At 43.0% G+C, this 17,495-nt stretch overlaps 1 protein-coding gene and 1 long non-coding RNA gene across 2 annotated transcripts in view; both read right to left on the reverse strand.

Annotated features, from left to right (window-relative positions):
* GCNT1 (glucosaminyl (N-acetyl) transferase 1) overlaps positions 1-17,495 on the reverse strand; it is a 193,759-nt gene that overhangs the window by 125,541 nt on the left and 50,723 nt on the right. The window lies entirely within an intron of this gene.
* LOC138511035 (uncharacterized) lies at positions 3,702-4,564 on the reverse strand. Its single transcript, XR_011280551.1, has 2 exons — positions 4,428-4,564; positions 3,702-4,226 (listed from the first exon to the last, which is right to left on the reverse strand). It is a non-coding gene; the product is annotated as an uncharacterized lncRNA (long non-coding RNA).

The raw sequence follows: 17,495 nt of genomic DNA on the forward strand, positions 1-17,495 counted from the left end.
ATGAGGCGCATCACCCTTCCCGAGGCAGACCCCTTGGTTCCCAGTACACGTTCACCTCAGAGCTGCTCCAGAACCCCCAGACCGCCAGCACCGACTGGCTTGCATGGCATACTGCCATAGACTGACTTTCTGGTAATCCAGATTATCCTGGTTCACGACTGCCAACTAGCGAGCAGCTGCGAATGCATTTGGTGCATACAAACATTTCAGAAGGGGCACTCGTCGACAGGGTTGAGTACCATAGGAATGGTATTCGACACACCTAAAAAAATGCTCTAGTATGCTAGAGGATGTGTGGATTTTGTGGGGCCTGTGAAGTAGTTTCACCAATGTATTTCCATATATGTATTTCCATATATACTATGTGTTATTTCCTATCTTCGCAAATAGTTAGCAATTCTCAAGAGTTCTCCATATTAGATCAAACTTTACAAGCAGCATAACAATGTCACCAGGAACTGTAATACTACATGCAGAGCCCCAAGTGACTGTGGAGCTGGTGTTTGGAATGTTGCTAGCAACTCTTTGCTTGCAAGGTATTAATGTTAAATACCTCCCTATTTAGAGACAATCATGTACCATACTACCATCTAAGGCTTCATTCCCCCCTGTGGCTCCAATAACAGGCTCATAGCCAAGTTAAGATGAAGAATGAACCAGTCAAAACATTGACTTGTCTGTGCTGCATCGGGTTAACATGGATATCCAAGGATGTATCGTTGCCCTGATGCGATTGTAAGGCTGCCCATTTGTGTTCTCTCTAGGGCAGATCACTTGAACGGGTTGCCATTTTCAAAACCAACACCAGGTGCAGATTTTTCTGCAGGACGCCAGGGCCCAATTTACTTCGTAAGGTTACACATTAGTTGTGACGTCACTCAATTCTCAACACAGCAGGCCAAACACCCCACTTCCATTCCACCACCAAATGCAATACGTTTTTAAAAAACAAAAAAACCTAAAAAATTGCTTAGTGTTCGTCAAAGTCACAATCATGTTAATTTTTCCCCCCAAACAATACAGGAGAGCATCCTAAGTGCAGCACATGCAGCAAGTTGGTAGGAGGAGGTACACAACAAATGCACGTGTGAAGCAGAGGACAAAATGTGGTCTCTGAGTTTATCTGACAGAAACGTATAAAATGGTTCGTTAAACATGCAACGACTTTTTCTTTCCTATTGTAAGACTCAAAAAGTGCATACCTAGATCCCAGGTGAGGTTACAAATAAATTTTAAAACCGACAGAGGGCAAGTGCATGGAGTCATGCCTTACGTCGCAAGAATGATGCTGGGGAAAAAGTAGGTCTGCAGAGTATAGGTTGACAGCCCTCAGAGAGGACCCTCCCCCAGTCACTGTAGGTCACCATACAGATGGGCGCCCCCATGGCATCTTTGTGTATACTGAGCCAGCCCACATCAAGGAGCAAAGCATTGCTTTACAAATGTACTCCATTTTCTTGAGTCCAGAATACAATTCATGGTGCCTTGCAAAATCACACCAGTGGCAATAAAATACTCCTTAAAGGGTAGATGGGGTGGTGGGAACCAATGGGCCTGAAGGAGTGTCTGTAACAATGAGGCAGAGCCCCCTCGCGCAATGCCACCCAGTTCCAGCGCGGTGCCACTCGATATTAACAGCACCAACCTACCTCCATGACCACGCTCCCCCACAGCACAGCCCAAGCATACCACCAAAGCTTACCTTGACATGCACAAGAATTGTAAAACAGCAGTTAAAAAAGCCTGGTGAATAAGTGAACAACATCAACTCTCAATATAATTATGAAAAACTTGCGACCAATGCCATTTTTAATTTATATGAAAAGCAAAAATTGACTACAAGTGAAATTCAGGGTGAAAAACTTGCACTCGCCCCTAGCTTTTGGCAAGTGATGTTTGACTCCTGGCGAGTAAGAAACAGTGTGCTGTGTGTATGTATGTGATCGAGGTGGCAAGTAACGTATAGCTGGCAACTTTATAAGTGAAAGTTAAGTTTACACAAAAGACTCAAGAATGTAAGTAGGCTTTAACTTTGTAGCAAGACATCGAGTTAATCAAGTGTATGGATAAATTAACTTCCAGGTTACTGAGTTTAATATACTGGCCTCCCCCAACAAAAAAATACAAAAAATTATAATAATTTTATAGATGCCTATGAATGCCATTTTTTGACAAGCCAAAGTTCAAAATGTGCATATCGTTCCAGAAAATTGGAGTACAAACGAACGGAGTTCAAAAGAGTAATCAGAAAGCAGTTACAATAATGTTGCTACACCAGTTACAGATGAATGCCTTCTCAAAACAACTTCTTTCAGCGATTTAAAATTAGAATTACAGAAAATGGGCAACGCACATCTACAAAGACTTTGCCCTCCAACACGAAAACAGTGTCCTCTCTCTCGTCCTTTAACCAAACCCACGTCAAATCGGATGCATGTACAACCTGTGAATGTCAATGTCGAAAGGGCAGAAGAAAAGAATAAGGAGGCAGCCTTTTTCTCTCAGCATTTGCGAAAAGGTGGAGTTTTCCCCCCATGTATCGGCCACTCTCGTGTGATACGACGTGCGACTTATTTAAACTGCCCAATAACACCAAGTCAAAACAGGCCTGACAGCCAGGGGGAAGATTACAGTGTAGCAATCACAACCCAGCTAGGGGGCATAGGGCCACACCACTGCTGGAACGTGATTGCTATTCGCACCCCGGGGTGCAAATAGTGTTTCCCCCCCCACCCCTCTCTGCAGATTAGCTGAGCTCGTTACGCGATGCCAGGGTCCCAGAGAGGAGGAAAAAAGATGGCCGCCACCAGAAAAGGGACAAAGTCTCTTTTCCACATCTATGGAGGTGGCCGGGAATGGAGGAGTGCTGGGACCAGAGCACAAAGCTTCGGTCCAGCAGGTAAGCAGGGAAGGGCCACATGATTGGCTGAGCGCCTTTGCCAGGGTGTGAATAAAATAAATGTGTCTGCGTTTCTTTGATCTAAGTAAACATAACCTTTTCCACAGGATGGTTGTACGCTTATCCAGGTCTCTAATCCCTCACATTAAAAATGACCCCATGTGCAGTGCTGACTTGGAGTAGATTTAAAGAGCAGTACCCATAACATTCATTTTAATCTGAGAAGTGGGTTAGACCATTGTGTATAATGCTCTTCTTTGCAAAAGAGGCAACAAACATTGATACAATACTATAAACACTGTTTCTCAACCAATGGTAAGGTAATATTCTCAACCTCTCACCACTCTCCATTCAGCTCTCCAATCCCGCTCCACTGGTCAGACCATCTGGAAATACCCTTTTGACATTCACACCAGTCAAGCAAACCCAGCAAAAAATAAATTCATGAATAAAAAAAGAAAAAAAAAAGCCTTCAGATCATTCGCGAACTTCCCGTTGGGGGCTCTCACAGAAAACCTCAAACTCAACTTCGCATGGACTGATCCATCTCTGACAAACCAGGACTGACTCGTTTCCTCTCCCCCCACCCCCCCACCCCCCCCCCCCCAAGAACTCATAACCACCCTCAAACATCAGATGTCATGCCACAGTCAAACAATAGACAAAGGGTTGTAACTCTCACTGTAAAATGACCAAGCGGTTGCGGTCCAGTTTTATGTTCAGATTTCCCAACCAATGAATGTTCTGCTTCTTAAGAAGTCAGATAAATAGGGAACAACAAGGAGAACAATTAGGGCAGAAATATTTGACCATACATTTTATTTATTAATACAAAAAGAAAAAAATTGGTTAAAAATATTTTTCAATGTACAGAGAATTAAGTAAAAAAAATAGTAGTTCTGAGCAATGCAATAAAGATTTTCCCATGAGATGTTCAGAAAACAGACAATGAAGACAAAAAATAACCACTTAAATGGTTGACATTTTCAAACAGAATTATTCAGGGTATGAACCCAATAAAGAAAAAAGAGGGGAGGTAAATTCACATTGAAGCAAACAAATTACAGTTAGATTTGATGTTTACAATGCTAATCAAACTTTCTTATATCAAAGGTATCCATCCTTTGTGTAAACTCATGATCAAAATATGATCATGTTAGGTAAAGCTGCCTACGTGCCAGTTTTGAAACTGTGGATAGATAGTAGTACATGCACAGACCATCAGTTTTTGCAGATAAGATATATGTGCTGTACTGGCGGCACGTTTCGGCTTATTTGCCATCTATCTTGGCATTGATTGAAGAGCCTTCCTCAGAGCAAGTTGGATCTATAAGGGGTCCAAAAAAGAAAAATGAACAGTTTTAAGGGAGAAGTAAGGCAGGTGTGTAAAGTACACAATCCAATGGGTGCAATAAATGCTATTTGCCCAATTTTGTCAACATGATTCCCCATTTACATAAAAACATTGTGGGATAATGATACTGCTAGTTGGAAAAATAAAGCTGAAAGGATACTGCACTGTACTCACCCTGTATGTGGCACAGGGCAGTGCAGAAATTTCAGCCTTCTTTATTTGTCGGTGGCAGACTCCTTAACTACCTGGGATTGCAAGGGTGGAGTCTTCGAGTGGGGCACCAATACCTAGTGCAGTCCTAGAGTAAATGTACTCTGTATAGAGAAAAGTGAAATGAATTCATTACTGAAATTAAGGTAATTAAAAAAATATAGATTGCAAAGAGCATGCACAAATGCAGGGTAAGCTAGGGGGGTTAATGTAAACCGATCAGAAAAACCATTTATGGGAGATTATGCACAGAAAGCACCAAAATGTCAGTCCTCTAGCAGCCATGCAGTTGCTGGTGACAAGAAGGGAGAGAGAAAAGGAAAGATGCCTAAAAACTATACCGGATAGTTTTATGTCATGAACCCAGCAAAGCGCTGTTGTTCAAAAACGCTCCTAGGGTGCAGGAGTCGCCGAGTAGGACTTCACTCGTAGTTTCCGTGGTAAATGCGGTGGGGCGGGTAACCGCCGGAAATCTTGCATGCTCGTAAATCACGAAGTGTGGCAGGATGTCTGTCGAGACATCAAAAAGGACAATGGTTTGAATCGTCACGAGTCTAGAACAGAAAAAAAACAGAAAACCCCCTGGTCATGCAGGGAAGTGAATACTCACTTTGTAGGCACTGAATGCAGAAGCAGGAGTGGTGCACGGAGCACTAGAAGGAGAGCGGATTAGTCGAGCCGGCTTGATCGCCGTATACAGGGTGTCCCGTTGGCATGGAAACCCTGGGTTTTTGTACGGCCCATAATGCCTTGTGTTAGGGTGCTACCATTATCTGGAAGGCCGGGGGTAGATTGCTGCGTCTACCTTCCTCGTGTTAAACTTGTACGTAATGCAAGTTTAACATTAGAAGGAACCGACCGATAGAGCGACGACCAGAAAAAGGGCTAGTACGAGATGTAACGTTATAAACTGCAGTCAGCATCGGGTGTATCGATGCGTGGTGTGGGGCAAGTCCTCTAAATGAGTGGAATGTTCCTCGTACTGGTTGCGTGGACGTGGCTAACTTGGTTGCTATGGATACCACGCTCAAGGTAGCTGGTGAATCTTAGTAACATAGCGAGAACTAGCAGCTAGGCTCGGGAAAAAATGCCAGAATTGGAAAACGAAAGAAAGTGGAGGGCGTGCGCGTCCAAGTGGTGAGGCTAATGTATATATGGCGCACTATTCAATGAAACACTGACCAATGTGCAAGGATCAATTGCCATAAAAGGTAATGGTCATGTGATAATGATGCAATTAAGTGGGGCAAATATATTCTTCATTGAGGCCATGGTGAAAAGTGTTAACTCTATATATCCATTGAGCCTCTTTTTGTAATAGACTTCTTTTGAAATTTGTGGAGGATGTAATGGTGTCAACCACCCACCATAGAATGTCGTCTGCTGTATGTCTGGCTTCCACATAATGTTTTACCAAGGGGGCACTTTCATGTTTGCATCTTATTTCGGGAGCGATGTTCGATGTGAACTGGTCTTTCTGTTTGCCCGACATATCTCAAGCCACACGGGCATTCAATGATGTAAATGGCATTTTTAGTTTTGCAGTTTGTCATACTTCTCAAGCTCCATTGTCTCTCATTGATCTTAAAATCTTTGATTTTCTTAGTAAATTTACATGAAGTGCAATTCCCACAAGGGAAATGTCCCACAGGTGATCTCAAATTCCACAGGCCCAGTCTTGGGGCAGGGTTGGAGAATTTGGAATGCACCAGTTGGTCTCGGAGATTTTTACCCCGCTTGTATGCAAAGCGTGGTGTAGGTTCATTTGGCAGGCACAATTTGGCCAGAGTACAGTGTTTGGTTATGGACTTGCGAATAAGTGGTGTATGAGCGCCGTGTGTAATAACACAGGTCGTTCCTGGTTCCTCGTTTTTTGTTACATTTTTATCCAGCAGAAGTGCGTCCCCATTTGAAAATCTGGCTCTTTTCCATGATCTGGATATTACATGATGTGGATACCCTCTCTCGGTCAATCTGTGACCGAGATCATTGGCATGGTCATAAAAATCTAAGTTCAGTGCAGTTCCTTCTTATTCTCAGGTATTGTCCGAAGGGCAGATTTTCCCTAATGTGCCTCGGGTGGTTGCTTTTGAAGTGCAGAAGTATATTTCTGTCGCTGGGTTTGCGAAATAAGTTGCATTTTAAGGAGCCATTGTTAGTTTGAATTTTAAGGTCCAAAAAGTGGATTTCAGAATCATTCCATTGTGAACTGAATGTTTTGGTCCAACTTATTGAGCCATTCGAAAAAGTTTTTTTAGATCTGATTTAGAGCCTTCCCAGATACAGAGAATATTGTCTATGTATCTTTTCCAGATTTTTATGTGTTTTTTGAAAGGGTTTTTCTCAGATAGTATATTAGTTTTCTCAAAATCTGCCATAAACAGTGCAGCCAGTCTGGGCGCAAAACTTGCACCCATTGCTGTCCCTTTGCATCGAAAATAAAACTGTCCATCAAATTCGAAATAATTTTTAGATAGAGCAAGTGTTAGTAGTTCTACAATGAAGTTTGCTGGTACTCTTGTTTGGGCATCAGAATTTGTCAAGTATCTGTGTATATACTCTATAGCCAGTTCCTGTGGGATACTGGTATACAGTGAGCAAATGTCTAGGGTCACTAAGAGGTGGGAACCTTTGTCAAAATCAATTACCTCAAAAATTTGGATGGTTTGGGTTGGGTCTCTTAGATATGTCTCTGTTTTTATACTCAGGTTTGAGAAAAACATCTATGAATTTACAGACAGGTTCTAGCACTGAACCACAACCTGAAACGAAGGGTCGTCCAGGTGGATTGGTTGGATTTTTGTGTATTTTGGGCAGGGCGTAAATCGACGGTATGCGTCCCTGGTTTGTGGTCAAGAAATCAAATTCTTTAGAGGTGATCCAGCTCCGATCTCTGGCGTATGTGGCCATTTACATAATTTCAACCAGAATGCTTTTGCTGGGGTCCTGTTTGATTTTATTGTAACTTTGGTTATCAGATTAGAGAATATGTATCATGTGTTTGTATTGTAAGGAGGTCATAAGTACAATACCGCCTCCCTTGTCTGCGGGTTTTATCACTAATGCTCTATTTTTGGAGAGTTCCAAAAGTGCATTATTTTCCTCCTTAGTCATATTGTATTGTTGGTGTTGTTTTTTAGTTTGTGAAGGTCACTCATAATGCATTTTTCAAATGCCAGGATCTCAGGTGGCATTTGATTATCTGTGGGACAGAAAGAGGAAGGGACATGTAGGCCTGAATCTGCCTCTGTTTCGGATATTACCTCGTCCTCAAAGTAGACCTTTAGTCGTACGGATCGGAAGAATTTTCTAATCTCAAGTTCAGTGCGGTACCAATCCTTTTTTTGGGTAGGTACATACGACAGGCCTTTACTCAAAACTGATGTCTGTGCTTCAGTAAGGGCAATGTCGGCCAGATTGAAGATGGGAATGATATGATCACTTAACGTGTTCGTCGTCTGCGTCCTCTGCTGCGCATCATGGGAGTAAACTGGTGGAACCATGGGGGGCCCCACCCGGGTCCTGCCATCATTGGGCCACCTCCTGAAAAAAGGCTGTTGTGGGTATTGGGGCTGTTGAGAACCCCCACGGGGTCTCGTCCTGTTTTGGCCACTTTGGTCGTCGGAGCCACTGCTGCTCGTATTCGAAAAAGAAACCCATTTCTTTTTAGGGTGATTTTGTGTTTGAGAAAGTTTGGCCGCCTCAATAGCTTTATCGGTGGTGTAGGGAAAAATGGCTTCAAACTTGAAGTCCTGTATATCTTTGTTTAGTTTTTTTGTTTTCTTCGAACTATTAAGGTTTTTGAAATCTTCTAGTAGTTTATTTGTGGCTGTTAGTTGTTCTTGAGCATCCTCAATAGTTTTATTGTTGAGAAAAGCTTGTTCTTCTTATTCAAGGTCTTTTTGTATTTCTTTACTAATTCTTTGTGCAGTGGTAATTGTTAGTACCATAAGGTCTCTACTGCATTTTATGGCTATATGATTAAACGTCGTAGTGTATTCTTTGTCTGTCAAGAAGAGGCAAGGTTCGTTTCTGACAATTAAACCAGCGGGGATCGTGTCTGTTCATAAATATTCCTGCAGGAAATGACCATGCAATTCCGTGCGAAATTGCTTTTTCTTGATTTTCAAAAGGTCAGCACTGCCCGAGACTGGATTGTTGACCGGGTTCTGTCCTTTAGGATCAAATAAAGAAGGTCCTTTTATAATCTCTGCTGTTTATTCAACAGAGTACCCGAAGGTTTGACCTTCGGCCATAATATGCCAAGATTGATGTTCAAGAAAAAAGTAGGTAGATCATTCGCAAACTTCCCGTTGGGGGCTCTCACAGAAAACCTCAAACTCAACTTCGCATGGACTGATCTACCTCTGACAAACCAGGACTGACTCGCCCCCCCCCCCCCCTCCCAAGAACTCAAAACCACCCTCAAACATCAGATGTCATGCCACAGTCAAACAACACACTGTCAAGCCTAAACCTGTGGCACCTCGGGACAACCACTTCAACAAATGAACCATCAGGAAACAAGAAAAGACTTCGCGAAAATCCTGCAGCCCATCAACCTAGTCCTACTCAAAGAACTCTGTGCTACATGCAGACTGATCACCACTGCCATGGCAAACTACTAGTAAAACACCATAACCAAGGGCAACAATGTAAGCAGGAACCTCTTCCAAGCAATCAAGCACTGCATCACCTCTCTGCCAGACCCACCCGAAATGCACTCCATCAAAAAAAAAAAAAAAAAAAATATTTAAAAACAAAAAAACAAAAACAAAAAACAAAAAAAAAACCCACACACAATTAACTCTTCTTCATCAACAAGTTCAGCATGATTGACCAACACAAAACTATTTCACAACCTTTGGCACACGGCTCCCAGGATAAGGACCATACTGGCTGATGGTACAAAATAGCTGACGAGCCAAAGGTGGCGAACCGCAAATGTGCTCAAGGAGAACCTATAGAGTATCATTTGTTTTTCATATTTAAAAAAAAACAATCCATAAAACAGCAGCAAAACATCAGGAATCAAGAATAAGATCCCAAGTCAAATAAAAACACCACAATATAAACATAAGAAAAAGAAAGAAAAAAAATGCACAAATCACAGTGCATGATCACTTCGAAGGAGTATAAAGTGTTCCTTCTTTTCCATGCGCTTCATAAATAACTGTCTTAACATAAAAGCAGGTCTCCAACAGTTTAAACCAAAACCCTGAGTGTAATACATTTCCGCAGATCTTTATATAAGGGGCAGAAAAGGACAGTGTGCCAGGGATTCTACAGTACCACAGAAGCAATGCAAATCATTCTCATACTTCGTGGGGGAGCAATTGCGCGTCACTGCCTTAGAGTAGTTCCTAGTCAGTGCATGAGAGAGTTGTAGTTTTTCAGGAAGATAGAGTTCAAGCCTTTTCATATTGCCCCTCATAACCAATTGAGGCAGGTTATAATCTTACAGTTCATTGTGAAATCTTGGGTACATTAGTGAAGGCAATCGTTCCCTCAAAGATTTGGCAAGAGCTTTTTTTTGTCCGTCACTCCAGGTATTTAGGTTTTACACCAGACTAGCACCCAGGGGACATATAGCATGCCAGCTTCCAGCGCGACCCCACCCACGCTATTTTGTTCAGCGACTCCCTAGTCTACACCCCAATGGACACATCATCCCCAAAATCTACCGTCCTCCTCCCACTTCTGGCACGCGATTAATTCAGAAGCTAGATGCCACAGGGAGATTATTGCAGAGTTAACCTGCAAAGAAAGGCATATATCGGTTGTGACGTCATAATAATCACAAAATCTTAGTACTACAGGAAAAACAGATGCCTGGACGGTCTATATGAAAGGCCCATCATTTTCTACCCCATGTGGGAAGAACAGGAGAGGAAACATACCTATTGCACCATTATCCTGAGTATTCAGTTTCAGAGTGATATTACGAGTAGTGATTCATCTACAGTTATAACACTGAAGGTCCAGAGTGAAGACATATCCAGGTCCTTATGAAGGATTGAATCCATTTAATCTTTTCCTGCATCTCCAGAATTTATAAGGTGGTGGTACGGCTCACCCCAGTCCACATAAGGCAAGACTCAACAAGCTCTGTGCCCATGTCCTGAGGAAGGTCTGAACAGCAGAAGGGCCTGATTGCGAGTGCCCAAGTCTATGACCGAAACACGTGTCGACAAAACAAACTGCTCATAATGAGAATGAACAGTTATTGACACCTGTACTAAGGATAGGGTCTAAACACTGTGTAAAAATAAGTCTATGGAACATGTTGTAATAACTAGGTTGAGTTACACAGAACTTTAGAGAGCTATTGCCACCGCTTGAAGTATGGGTATGAATGAGTGACTGAAGAATTTAAAGTGTGGGCAGGAACTTGTATGTGTATTTGATTTCCTGATTAACGCTATAGAGTTCAGAAATTAGCAACGATGTACACATTTTTTATACATATATATTTTTGTACTGTGATTGGTTTTTTTTTATAAATAATAGCTAATTCTGTCATCCTCCATCAACTGGTTCAAACTGTTAAATATTGTCTGCTTTACATAACTGAGGAACCAGGGATTAAATACAATTAATTCCTTTATTGTAGATACCCCTCCCACTTCTGCCTACCTAATTTACCGGTGCTGTACAGCTCCCAGTGCCTTCCTTCGACTACATGCCAGTCTTGCCATTCCCCATTTTAATGGCAGACACGTTTGTAGATTTGTTTTTCTTCTTTTGGGTACATTAAATCGGTCCAGCCCTTTACAAGAGCCTCTTACTTTACCCCAAAAAGGTCTCTAGCACCATAGGATCGGTTCAAGGGTTGTACCAGTTGCACGAGAATCGGTCTACGGCCCCCAGAACACGCCGTTATCATCTCACTAGAGCGTGCCAATTAGCAAATGTGTGCATTTCCCTACGAAGTTACGTTTTGTGGTGGAGCAGTCTGGGACTAGGACATGAATTATTTACAGCAGAAGGACGGAGTGGAGTAAAACACGGGGACCATTGGGGGATAGGGGGAGGCATGGGGCTGTTAATATCCCCAAGGGAAGTGGACCATCTTGTATCCCATCTTGATACATATATATTTTTGTACTGTGATTGTTTTTTTTTATAAATAATAGATAATTCTGTCATCCTCCATCAAGAAAGCCAAGAAAGCCTTCATTTGATTTGATACTGCGTAAAAAGATGCATGCAATCTCCAACATGGATCGAAACAACTTGCCTTTCCTTTTGGAAACGGGTCTTCAATTCAAGATACTTTTTCGTAGGATACATAGTCCCACCTAGTGTTGCAGGATTTCGTGTTTGTATGCCATCAACAAAGCCTTCTGGGCCAAGGCTTGCATCATGATTAACATGTTCTTTCCCTCTTTCACCACAGCGTGCAAATTACCCAACGGTCCCAGATTCTTAAGTATTGCTACCTCTTCAGAGGTCTCACAGCTATGCCATTCCTGCTGTGCCCCCTTGCAAGCCAGGCTCCACAAATACACAGTAACCACGGACCTACAGACCCTGGTTAACTCGGCAGTTTTATAAAACTGGCAAACCTTTTAACAATTTCGAAACCTTAGTAGCTATCTTACGGACGTCACAACTCTCATCTCATCCTTGCGATGGCCCCCCAGAGCACCAAACAGGTCAGCCAGGCAAAACAATTGATTGGACTACCCAAATAAACATTTACCTACACATAAGTACATGGAAATGCACAAGTCTCATGTGAGTCATGAAATAAGTTAATGTTTTCAGAAAAAGTACGCTGCTCAGACTGAAAACAAAGAGCATCCATATACCAGTTAATTCTTTTCTTAAATAAAAGTTTGCTAAACAACCACCATTCTCAAATGTTGGTGAGCAACTATAGACCTTGGCTAGTAGCAGAACACTAATTTAGCACCCCGATAAAAACGAATTCCAAATGATCTGTATGTATTTAGTCATTAGAGACCAAATAATTGATCGAAGAAGCTATATATGTTAATATGGACCATCTTTTGGAACCAGATAGAAGGACATGGTCCTGAAGCACAGTCTATCTTGCAAAGACCACCTTTTAAATCTTAGACTGGATGGCAGCATCCAGCCAAATCCACCTCTAGCACTCAGGCTAGGTCCCCCTTTCCCCAAAAGGATTGAGGAAGGCTCGTTTAGGGTTATAGAAAAACAAAAAAAATATAGATTCTAACAAAGCATTGTTGTCCTTCAGTGCACTGGGATCCAACTGCTTGTTGGCTACAGTCATAAAAATCGACCCCTTTGGTAGGGGCCTCTTTCCACTCAATGCCTATCATGGGGTCGGTCATTCCGAGGGACAATACGTCGGGAATTCACAAGCTGGGCTACCTCAAAGAAACATATACCTTGGTTTCAAACCGGTTTCATTAATGCCTCACTTGTTTTACACAATTTCATATGGCCAAAAAGTCTCTCCATGCAGGGTTTATGGGTACTGCCAGCATTCTTTAAAGGATTTTGAGTCAAAAACGCAAAGTTAACTGGGACGGATACCTCTGGGGGTAACACTCTGGTCTTGTAAACAAGACTACACGGAGCAGCACCAGTGGGGTACCCAGTCCCGATACTGCATTTAGAGGCTGGAGTCCGGCATGAAGTTCAATACGACAAACATATATCATTATTATTTTTAAATTTGCCATGTTGGAATATCCTTGCCACACTGAAAATTAAAATCAGGACTTTGTTTTATTCAGTAACAAAAAGTACTCACCATAATCTTATTTCGGATGCTTGGATCTGCTTAGATTCACATGCTATTCATAGGCCGACATCTAGTGGTAGTCGCAGAGTATTGCATTTTATTGTTTACGAAACTCGAAAAGTGACGTCGACTGGGTGCGTCAGTAATCGTATCCTTTGTGTGACACCCACTGTACCCATGGTCATTCACGCCTCGTGGTCCCTCAGATTGTTTTGTTTCCGACACGCGGTAGCATGAAGTGTAGCGCGAGTACAGATGTAATATAGCAGATAAGAAGCGGTAAAGCCCGAAATACACCCATCCACCTTCTGCTCCAAGAGGGGAGGAAGGGTGGGCGCATGTTAGATACAAACATCAGAAATGCGCTTACGTGAGTAATGTATCCCTTCTGAGGCTGGTGGATCTGCTTAGATCACATGCTATCCATAGACTAGCAAGCAGTATCTGGAGAAGGAGGAGGGTTGTGAGAAGGAACAGCAGCAAATCGATGTTTTAGCACCGCTTGTCCCACCTGTGAATCTGCATCACTGCAGTTATGCCGAGTAAAGTTAAGTATGGAACTCAAGTAGCTGCTTTGCAAATGGCGTCTCGAGGGACAATTGCAATAAATGCCAAAGTACCTTTGGTAGAGTGAGTTCTTGGTGTGAAAGGCAGGGTTTTATTTGATAAAGAATAGCAGAGCTGTATGCACTAAACCATCTATTTGGAGATGGATTTATTTGAAATGTGATCACCCTCCCTGCCAGGTGCTATGGAGACAAAAAACAGTTGATCTGTTTTCCTTAGCGGTTTTGTCTTGTAAACATAGTACAAAACTGCCCTACTTACATCTTAGTGTATGGAGGTTTCTCTCAGCTGAGTTGGAAGATTTTGAAAAATAAAAGTGGGTAGTTCAATGGACTGGTTAAGCTTGAACTGGTAGTGTTGATATGCCATTTTGAATCGCAGGAATTTTCTGTGTGCTCGGAACATTGAAATATTAAAGTATGCATCTTTCATATCCAATGCTGCCATGTAGCCCCCTGTTTTAGCAGGGGATTACCTCTTGTAGTGTTGTCTTGCAGAACTTTGGTGGCTGCAGGTTTAGGACAGGGTGCATTGTAAGGTCTTTCTTTGGTACAAGTAATTATGTTGAATAGATACCCTTATTTAACTGGTTTGCCAGGCCATTTCTACAGCATCCTTTTCCAGCAGTTTTTTTACCTCTTCTAGTAGAAGGTGCTGTTCCTCCCGCGTTGATTGTCTTGGCGTATGGTTGTGTGGTCTCTGTATGAGCTCTAAACAATAGCCTGGAGAAGCATGGGGGGGGGGCCCTGGAACGGGTTGTCATTGCTTTGGAGGGAGTGGTGGAGCCGCTGGTAAAAGAGGCTCTGCCTCTTCTCCTAGACCTTCTGTGGCCCCTTTGAAATGAAAATTCTGCTGGGAGGATTGCCCCGACGAGGAACCCCAAGATGACTTTTGTCCACCCAGACTATAGTTAGGGGAGCATTGCGAATGTTGTCCTTGAAATCGGCGTGTATTAAATGTGCCTCTTTGAACAAAGGGTTTGTTTAGTTAGCCATCCCAGGGACATAAGGGTATCATACTCGTATTAAGCACTTTTCCTTGCGTCCTCCACTGCTTTCAGAAATAAGGCATTTGGTTCAATTGGCATATTGAGCAGGGTGGCTTCAGTTTCCAGCTTAAAGCTGGATTGTTTTAACCATGCATGGCACTTAATAAGAGTGCCCTCTGCTACTTTACCGCCTCTGCTGCGTCCAGGTTATTTTTCAGGCTGCAGTTGGCCACCTGCTTACCCTCAGCCACTGTGTTCATGAGCTGTAATATAAAAGGCTCTGGGACGGAGTCGATTCGTTTTAACATTTTGTCCCATTTATGGCAGAGAGTGGTGTTATTCGCAATTCTTACATGGTGTGAAGCCGAGGAAGCTACTTTCCTGCCCAGTGTAGCTTTTTGCTCTCCTTATGAGGAGGGGCCTCAGCAGAGGATAAGTGCGTAACCGCCCTCTTCTGTGGTGGTTATGAGGAGAGTTGGGCTTTACTGGACCCCTAATGTATAAGGTGGTGGAAGGGCTAGCCTGAACATTTTCTCAATACAGGGGTTAACTGCACTCGTAAGGTTAGGGGTGAGTAGAGAAGGCTGAATGCGCCTTTGAATGGATTGCAGGAGCGGGATAAACTGTGCTGCAGACTTTATATCCCCATGGATGTCTTCTACAAGTCCCTGTCCACCTGTGCCTCGATCTTGAAATATTTGACAGCTTTTGGGAGGAGCTCATTGTACTGTAGCTGATTATCCACAGGGTGGTCAGCCACAGGTTGGTCATGGCGGTCTGGAGATGGTATAATGTAGACGTTGTCATCATAATACTGTAGATATCGTCATCATAATACATCATATAGGTCCCCTAGTGAAATTGGTTATACTCACCCTGCACACCTCACATTACAAATCACTGGGCATTTTCAGGGTTCGAAATTGTGGGGAGCTGGGAGATATTTAGCTCCTGCTTGTATCCTAGAAGAGCCTGGTTAGCTGGGCAACAACAGCTACCAAGAGCTACTTTTGGCTCGTCAGGTCGTCTGATGCTAAACACACACACTTCTGTGAATTTAACTATGCATTTGGGACAATCTATAACTATCGCACATTATGCAGAAGGGGTCACATCAGAACCAGGCACAACCCTACCCGTGCTTCACTGTGCACATTCCTTTCAGATTACATGGGCCTGCAGTGTGAGACAGGAAGGGCTCCGTCTTAATTGATAGAATACATTTTAGCCCATCACCTAGGATGAAGGTGGTTATTCTTGCTGATGCCAAAATCCAAAGTAGACACTCTGCACACCAGGTTAGATGTATATCGCAAGTTCTTTTTGGGGAAACCTATGTAGTTTCAATAACTAAGCAGAATTCGAGGTGCGGGGGAGAAAAATCACAGCCTTGGCATCTAGGCTGTTTCTAGAACACACAAATATGTTCCCTGTTGGGGAACCCGCGTCCCCTGCACACTATTCGTGCCAATGCCTACATTCATTATTCTTTGGTACTGTGTCCTGGCCATGCTGGGCCCACCTTCCAAAATGGCAAAGTAATCCAGGGTAATCCAGACGTGGACCCCTTGCTCACTGTGCCTTAGAGAGGCTCAGCTTCACCTCACTGAGGAGGCCAACAATGCTGAAACACGTGTCCAGAGTTACTGGTTGTACTCTTGTTCAGAGGAGAATTGCCTAGCATTTCAGTGCTGGACTGCCCTTGTGGGTGGGACGAAGACTGATATGCAAATTTTGATGTCTCCTCTGGGAAGGGTGCAGTGAGCTAAAACGTGGTTGTAGACTCTCCCGAGTGGAGCAACTTCCATTGAACAGGGTATTTGACCCATGTTCGTTCTAAGTAGAGGGGCTTCCAAACTCCTTTGTGACAATGTTTCAGTATACTTGTGCGGTTTGAAAAGCCTACACCCTACAAACTGTACACTTACTACAAGCTTCTACATCAGATTGTCCCATCTAAACACCTCCCCCTTGCCCCTGCCCCTGCCAACTCATGGTCAGACCGAATAAGCGCCAGGAAGCATCCCTGACGTAGTCCAATTAATATGCTAATTTTTACAGCGCAAGAGTGCCCCCTTCCAAGTATTTCAGTGCAAGCACTTTAGAATGGGCAATACTTCCTGATCGCTGCACACATGGTTCAGCCTTTCCCCACAACAAACCACGCATAGCTGCAACAAAAAAGGGCTGGATCTGACTCCTCTCAGTCAGGTCACATGCGTGTAACAGGGTGAAATAGTGGGCCAGCAGGCCTCTAGCACCGCAGAACCCCAACTGGACACAGAGGTCTATACCGCGTTTAGAATTGACCCATTCTACACAAAAGTACCTTCCATAACTAAATATCTCTAATAATTGCAAAGGCCACTTTGGCACCCATGCAGCACCGGAGCAGGAGAGTGCATCTTCGGAATTGCTAACATAACAGCTCCATTTGAAACTTCAAAACAATTTGTGCAATATAAACCCAACTGAAATAACCTTATGGGAAAGTACTACAGTCTTGACCTTCACAACTCTTTGCAATGAACCCCAGCTTATTATATACTAGAGTGATTTTTGCCAGGTCTTTATGCCTACGCAATTGCACACTAAATAAAGCTCTTTATTTTATTTTTTTACAACAAAGATTTTTATATTCCGACAACTGCACGGTTCCCGAGCTGCGTTTTGAGCAGCTTCAATGACTCTTAACCACGTGTGCACTGCATATACCCAAGGTTGAAAAACCTCAAAA

Source organism: Ambystoma mexicanum, chromosome 6p, assembly GCF_040938575.1.
Source record: "Ambystoma mexicanum isolate Mex_15411 chromosome 6p, UKY_AmexF1_1, whole genome shotgun sequence".
Lineage (NCBI taxonomy): Eukaryota > Metazoa > Chordata > Amphibia > Caudata > Ambystomatidae > Ambystoma > Ambystoma mexicanum.